The following is an 8,715-nucleotide window of genomic DNA, read 5'->3' as shown; positions in this document are numbered from 1 at the left end:
ATAAAGAACTCAACTCAACAGCAGGAAAACAAATCCCAATTAAAAATGGGCACAGGACCTGAATAGACATATTTTTAAAAGACATACAAATGGCAAACAGGTAAATAAAAAAATGCTCATCATCACTAATCAGGGAGTATAAATTAAAATCACAATGAGATATCACCTTACATCTGTAAGAATGGCTATTATCAAAAATATAAAAGATAGCAAGTGTTGGCAAGGATGTGGGGTTAAAAAACCCTTGCACACTGTTGGAGGGAAGGTTATTAGACAGCCATTGTGAAAAAGAGTATGGAGTTTCCTCGAAAAATAAATAGAACTACATATGATCCAGCAAACTCCCTTCTGAGTATATGTCAACAGAAAATATATTCAACTAAAATAACTTGTTAAGAGATAGGCAATATAAAAATATGTAAACTGCAACTTCAAAATTTCAGAACATGGCACGAATGAAAATGGAGTCAAAATGCAGAGGGGTTTTTGTTGCTGTTAATCTGTCATCAAACCCAGTTGTTATCAGTTTAAAATAACCTGTTATAGGTAGGCACCACTGCAACACTCCCAGCCCAGGACAGTCCCCACAACCCAGAGAGGCCCAGGCCTCCTGCCTACAGGCACCAAGGCAGCTGTGAGAATTGGAAGTCCCTGCAGGATCCTAGCCAGACACAAGGGTTGAATGAGTGGACCATGAAATCCCCTGCCACACTGACTGAACACCAAAGGAAAGATACCAGAAATATGAAAAATCAAGAAAGTACACCACCACCAAAGGGTAATAATAACTATCAAGCTCTAGATCCTATAGAACAAGAAGTCCTTGAAATGACTGATGAGGAAATTCAAGCAACAATTCTAAAAAATCTAAAGGAGATACAAGAAAACTCAGTTAGACAACACAATGAAATGAGAAAAGGTATACAGGACCTGAAAGAAGAAATGTACAAAGAATTCAATGCCCTGAAAAAGACTGTAGCAGAGCTTGTGGAGCAGAAGAATTCTTACAATGAAATAAAAAACACAACAGAGGTTTAACCAGCAGCCTAGAACAAGCAAAAAAGAGAATTTCTGACGTTGAAGATGGGCTATTTGAAATAACAAAAGTGGACCCCCAAAAAAGAATTCAAAACATTGAGGAAAATCTAAGACAAATAACAGACAACCTAAGCTCAAATATCCAAATAATGGAAATTCCAGAAGGGGAAGAAAAATGAAATGGCATTGAAAACATATTCAATGAAATAATGGCAGAAAACTTCTGATGTATAGGGAAAGACACAGATCTTCAGATTCAGGAGGCACAAAGATCCCCAAACATATTCAACCCAATTTCACATGCTATAGTCAAATTGGCAAAACTCAAAGACAAAGAGAGAATCTTAAAAGCTTCAAGAGAGAAGCATCAAGTCACCTCTAAGGGAGACCCAATCAGACTAACATCAGGCTTTTCATCACAAACCGTAAAATCCAGAAAAGAATGGGATGATATATTCAAAATACTAAAGGAAAAAAATTGCCAGCCAAGAATACTTTACCCAGCAAGGCTATCCTTCTGAAATGAAGGGCAAATAGTATATTTCTCAGACAAACAAAACCTGTGGGAGTTCACTACCACACGACCAGACTTACAAGAAATTCTCAAGGGAGAACTGGGTTTGGTACCTGAAAAACAACCACCACTGCCATAAATACTCAAGAAAAAACAAAACCCACTAGTAAAATAAAAATGCCAACAATAAAGAAAAAAAAAGTTGATCTACCACCTCAAGAAATGGACAAATACAGAAGACAAATAGTAAATCAAAAAGAAAGGAACAAAAGATACTTAAGACATCCAAACAAAAATCAATAAAATGCTAGGAGTAAATCAACACCTTTCAATAACAACTCAATGTAAAAGGATGAAATTCCCCACTCAAAAGACACAGACAGACTGAATGACTGGATTAAGAAGGTACACCTAACCATATGCTGCCTTCACCTCAGAGAGAGACTCACCTCACTTGTAAAGACACACACAGAATAAAAGTTAAAGGATGGAAAAAGATATACCATGCAAATAGAAATGAAAAATGAGCTGGAGTAGCTATTCTTATATCTGATAAAACAGACTTTAAACCAAAAACCATAAAAAGAGATAAAGAAGGCCACTATATAATGATAAAAGGATTTATCCATCAAGAAGACATTAACAATCATAAATATATATGCACCCAATTTTGAAGCAGCCAGATTAATAAAGCAAACACTATTAGACCTAATGAATGAGATTGACACTAATACCATAATAGCAGGAAATCGGAACACCCTACCCTCAATATGTGACAGATCATCTAGGCAAGGAATCAATAGAGAAATACAGGATCTAAACAACACTTTAGACGAATTGGACTAGGCAGATATCTACAGAACATTCCATCCAACAACCTCAGAATATTCATTCTCATCAGCACATGGAACATTCTCCATGATACATCACATGTTAGGTCACAAATCAAGTCCCAACAAATTCAAAGAAATTGGAATTATTCCATGTATTTTTTCAGAACACAAAGGATTAAAATTAGAAATCAATAACAAATGCAACTCTGAAAACTATACAAACACATGGAAATTAAACAGCATTCTACTTAATAACATAAGGGTCCAAGAAAAAATTAAACAAGAAATCAAAAAATTTATTGAAACTAAAGAAAATACTGACACTTCATACCAAAACCTGTGGATACTGCAAAAGCAGTACTAAGGGGGAAATATATTGCATTAAATGCTTACTTCAGAAGAATGGAAAGATGGCAAATAAACAACCTAACTTCAACTTAAACAACTAGAAAAACAAGAACAATCCAAACCCAAAGTTAGCAGATGGAAAGAAATCATTAAGATCAGAGAACTTAATGAAATAGAAACTCAAAAATCGAAACAAAAGATCAATGCATCAAAAAGTTGGTTTTTTAAAAATACAAATAAAATTGACAAACCATTAGCATGGCTAACTAAAAAAAGAAGAGAGAAGACCCAAATAACAAAAATTAGAAATAAAAAGGTGATATTATAACTGATACCTCAGAAATACAAGTAATCATTCGAAAATAAACAACTATGTGCCAACAAATTTGAAAACATGGAGGAAATAGATCAATTTCTGGACACACACAAACTACCAAAACTGAGCCAAGAAGATGGAGAAAATCTGAACAGATAACAACAAAAGAGATTGAAGCTGTTATCAGAAGGCTTGCAACAGAGAAAATCCCAGGACCAGATGGGTTCGCAGCAGAATTCTACCAAATCTTCAAAGAGGAATCAATAGAAATTCTCTAAAAACTATTTCAAAAGACTGAAACAAAGGCCATTCTCCCAAACTCATTCTACGAAGCAAACATCATCATGATACCAAAACCAGGTAAAGATACAACTAAAAAAGAAAATGACGAGCTGATATCCTTGATGAATATAGTTGCAAAAATCCTCAATAAAATACTAGGTAACAGAATACAGCAACACATGCACAAAATTATACACAATGATTAAGTGGGATTCATCCTAGGGATGAAAGGTGGCCTCAACATATGCAAATCAATAAATGTGATACACCACATCAATAAAATCAAAGAGAAAGACCATAAGATCATCTCTACAGATGCTGAAAAAGCATTTGACAAAATTCAACATTTGTTTATAATAAAGACTCTCTACAAGTTAGGTATAGATGTGAAGTATCTCAACATAATTAAAGCTATATATGATAAGCCCACTGCCAATGTCACCCGAAGAGGAACAAGACAAGGATGTCCACTCTCACCAATCCTATTTAATGTAGTATTAGAAGTACTAGCCAGAGCAATCAGAGAAGAGAAGAAAATAAAGGGCACCCAGATTGGAAAAGATGTAGTCAAACTGTTCCTGTTTGCAGGTGACATGAGCCTATATATCGAACAGCCTAAAGCCTCTAAAAAATAACTCTTAGAGTTGATAACTAATTTCAGCAAAGTTGCAGGATATGAAATCAACACACAAAAATCAGTAGCATTTCTATACTCCACAAGTGAACATGCAAAAAAAAGAAATCAAGAAAACTAGCCCATTTACAATAGCCACAAAAAATAAAATACTTAGGAATAGAGTTAACCAAGGATGTGAAAAATCTCTATAATAAGAACTACAAACCACTGCTGAGAGAAATTAAAGAGGACACAAGAAGATGGCAAGATATCCCGTGCTCTTGGATTGGAAGAATTAACATTGTGAAAATGTATTGTGAAAATGTCCTAACTACACAAAGTGATCTACAAATTCAGTGCAAACCCCATCAAAATTCCAATGACATTTTTCTCTGAAATGGAAAAAACTATCCAGACATTTATATGGAATAACAAAAGACCATGCAGAGCCAAAGCAATTCTGAGCAAAAATAATAATAATAATAATAAAGCTGGAGGCATAACACTACATGACTTTAAACTATATTACAAAGCTATAATAACCAAAACAGCATGGTACTGGAATAAAAACAGACACACTGGAGAGAGTTTCAAGATGGCGGCGGCTGCGGCGGCTTGCGCGGAGTAGCTGAGGTGGAAAAGGTGGCCACTGGGCCTCAGGCAGCCGGGAAACTTGTGGACCTTCCTCTGGCCATCTCTTAAGGGAGGACTGCTGCTGCTGGCTGGTCGTGGGGGCTCAACGCCACTTTGCCCCCGGCAGGAGAGGCTGCCTCATTTACAGGCAACAGCTTTGAAGTGTGGAGCAGGAAAAGAACTGATTCTTAGCTGCAAAAGCGAGTCTTGAAACAGGGAACACGGCGCCAGGGCTGCTGTGGATGCAGCCAGGATCCCGGAGGCTGGGGCCGCACTGAAGGCGGCCAGCTGCCCTATACAGGATTCGAGGTTTCAGGCCGGCATTAAAGAAGACTCCTGGGAGCGCCCGAGCGGCGCCGCGACTGAACAGCCCGAGGCGGCAGCGCCGAGAACACGGAAGGCAACAAACCAGAGACAGAGCGAGCGCCCGACCTGGCACAGCACTGTGAGTGATCCCTGGCACAGCTCTGTTCGGGGGGTGGATGCCCACGCGGCTCCCCGCCTGCACCACCAGGCCACTCACTGCCCCGGTGCTGCCTCCATTTTCCCAGGTGCGGGCAGCTCCGCCCTGCTCAGCCATCACTGAGCCCATTTGCTTGGCCTGGCGCGGGGCTTTCCGGACCCTGCGGGCCAGCCTCCTCTCCCACTCCCTCCGCGGTTCTCTGGCGGGGCTGGGGGTGTGGGGCGTCCAGACCAGTGTTGGGAGGGCTAGCAAGTACGGGTGGGCCGACTGTCACTCCACCACACCCTGGACTCCGGCCCCGGTAAACTTCCTGTTACTGGGAGGCAGATACCATCTCTGCGACCACCAGTTTGGAAAAAAGCCAAACGAATTTCTGGTTGGGAATAGTGTGGTAGGAGAGTTCCCAGGTCCGCTTGAACCTGCCGGAGAGCAGGCTGCAGGTGGGCACTAGACTCGGTTTATACCGGGGGGATACAAAGGTGAACAAGACCCGAGAAAGATCTACACAGTGCTACAAAGGCACCCAGAGAGACCGGTCGACTGTGCCTAGCAGAAACCTGGTAGACTTCCTGGGCGAGGCGGTGCCGAGCAGGGTCTAAACTAAAAACCATAAAAAGAGACAATGAGGGACACTACTTAATGATAAAAGGACTGATCCATCAAGAAGACATAACAATCATAAATATGTACGCACCCAATGTTGGTGCAGCCAGATTTATAAAACAAACTCTATTAGACCTAAAGAAGGAAATAGACACTAATACCATAATAGCAGGGGACCTGAACACTCCACTGTCAATATTAGACAGATCATCTAGGCAAAGAATCAGTAGAGAAACACAAGATCTAAAAAAGACTCTAGACCAATTGGAATTGGCAGATATCTACAGAACATTCCACCCAACAACCTCAGAATATTCATTCTTCTCATCAGCACATGGATCATTCTCCAGGATAGATAACATATTAGGTCACAAATCAAGTCTCAATAAATTCAAAAAAATTGGAATTATCCCATGTATCTTCTCAGACCACAATGGATTAAAACTAGAAATTAATAACAAACAAAACTCTGGAAACTATACAAACACATGGAAATTAAACAGCATTCTACTTAATGACATATGGGTCCAAGAAGAAATCAAGCAGGAAATCAAAAAGTTTATTGAAACTAATGAAAACAATGATACATCATACCAAAACCTGTGGGATACTGCAAAAGCAGTATTGAGGGGAAAATTTATTGCATTAAATGCTCACTTCAGAAGAATGGAAAGATGGCAAGTGAACAACCTAACACTTCACCTTAAAGAACTAGAAAAACAAGAACAATCCAATCCTAAAGTTAGCAGACGGAAAGAAATCATTAAGATCAGAGCAGAACTGAATGAAATTGAAAACCAAAAAACAATTCAAAAGATCAACGAATCAAAAAGTTGGTTTTTTGAAAAGATAAATAAAATTGACAAACCATTAGCATGGCTAACAAAAAAAAGAAGAGAGAAGACTCAAATAACAAAAATTAGAAATGAAAAAGGCGATATTACAACTGATTCATCTGAAATACAAGGAATCATTCGAGACTACTACAAACAACTATACGCCAACAAATTTGAAAATCTGGAGGAAATGGATAAATTTCTGGACACACACAAGCTCCCAAAACTGAACCGTGAAGACGTAGAAAATTTGAACAGACCAATAACAATAAAGGAGATTGAAGCTGTTATCAGAAGGCTCCCAACAAAGAAAAGCCCAGGACCAGATGGATTCACAGCAGAATTTTACCAAACATTCAAAGAGGAATTGACACCGATTCTTTACAAACTATTCCAAAAGATTGAAATGGACGCAAATCTCCCAAACTCATTCTATGAAGCAAACATCATCCTGATACCAAAACCAGGTAAAGATATAACCAAAAAAGAAAACTACAGGTCGATATCCTTGATGAATATAGATGCAAAAATCCTCACTAAAATACTAGCAAACAGAATACAGCAACACATACGAAAAATTATTCATCACGATCAAGTGGGATTCATCCCAGGGATGCAAGGTTGGTTCAACATACGCAAATCAATAAATGTGATACACCATATTAATAAACTCAAACACAAGGACCATATGATCATCTGTATAGATGCTGAAAAAGCATTTGATAAAGTTCAGCACTCATTCATGACAAAGACCCTCTATAAGTTAGGTATAGAGGGAAAGTATCTCAACATAATTAAAGCCATATATGCCAAACCCACTGCCAATATCATCCTGAATGGGGAAAAGCTGAAAGCTTTTCCTTTAAGAACAGGAACTAGACAAGGATGCCCACTCTCACCACTCCTATTCAACATAGTGTTGGAAGTACTAGCCAGAGCAATCAGAGAAGAGAAGGAAATAAAGGGCATCCAGATTGGAAAAGATGAAGTCAAACTGTCCCTGTTTGCAGATGACATGATCCTATATATCGAACAGCCTAAAACCTCTACAAAAAAACTGTTGGAATTGATAAATGATTTCAGCACAGTAGCAGGATACAAAATCAACACACAAAAATCAGTAGCATTTCTTTTCTCCAATAGTGAACATGCAGAAGGAGAAATCAAGAAAGCCTGCCCATTTACAATAGCCACCAAAAAAATAAAATACTTAGGAATTGAGTTAACCAAGGAGGTGAAAAATCTCTATAATGAGAACTACAAACCACTGCTGAGAGAAATTAGAGAGGATACAAGAAGATGGAAAGATATCCCATGCTCTTGGATTGGAAGAATCAACATAGTGAAAATGTCCATACTACCCAAAGTGATATACAAATTCAATGCAATCCCCATCAAAATTCCAAAGACATTTTTCTCAGAAATGGAAAAAACTATTCAGACATTTATATGGAACAATAAAAGACCACGAATAGCCAAAGCAATGCTCAGCAAAAAAAATAAAGCTGGAGGCATAACACTACCTGACTTTAAGCTATACTACAAAGCTATAATAACCAAAACAGTATGGTACTGGCATAAATACAGACACACTGACCAATGGAATAGAATAGAGAATCCAGAAATCAACCCACACACTTAGTGCCATCTGATCTTTGACAAAGGCACCAAGCCTATTCACTGGGGAAGGGACTGCCTCTTCAGCAAGTGGTGCTGGGATAACTGGATATCGATATGCAGGAGAATGAAACTAGATCCATACCTCTCACCGTATACTAAAATCAACTCAAAATGGATTAAGGATTTAAATATACACCCTGAGACAATAAAACTTCTTAAAGAAAACATAGGAGAAACACTTCAGGAAATAGGACTGGGCACAGACTTCATGAATACGACACCAAAAGCACGGGCAACCAAAGGAAAAATAAACAAATGGGATTATATCAAACTAAAAAGCTTCTGCACAGCAAAAGAAACAATTAAAAGAGTTAAAAGACAACCAACAGAGTGGGAGAAAATATTTGCAAAATATACATCTGACAAAGGATTAATTTCCAGAATATATAAGGAACTCAAACAACTTTACAAGAAGAAAACAAGGAACCCAATTAAAAAATGGGCAAAAGAGCTAAGTAGGCATTTCTCTAAGGAAGATATCCAAATGGCCAACAGACATATGAAAAAATGCTCAACATCACTCAGCATCCGGGAAATGCAAATCAAAACCACA

This window comes from Cynocephalus volans, chromosome 3, assembly GCF_027409185.1.
Source record: "Cynocephalus volans isolate mCynVol1 chromosome 3, mCynVol1.pri, whole genome shotgun sequence".
NCBI lineage: Eukaryota > Metazoa > Chordata > Mammalia > Dermoptera > Cynocephalidae > Cynocephalus > Cynocephalus volans.
Note: the sequence above shows the minus strand (reverse complement) of the source record.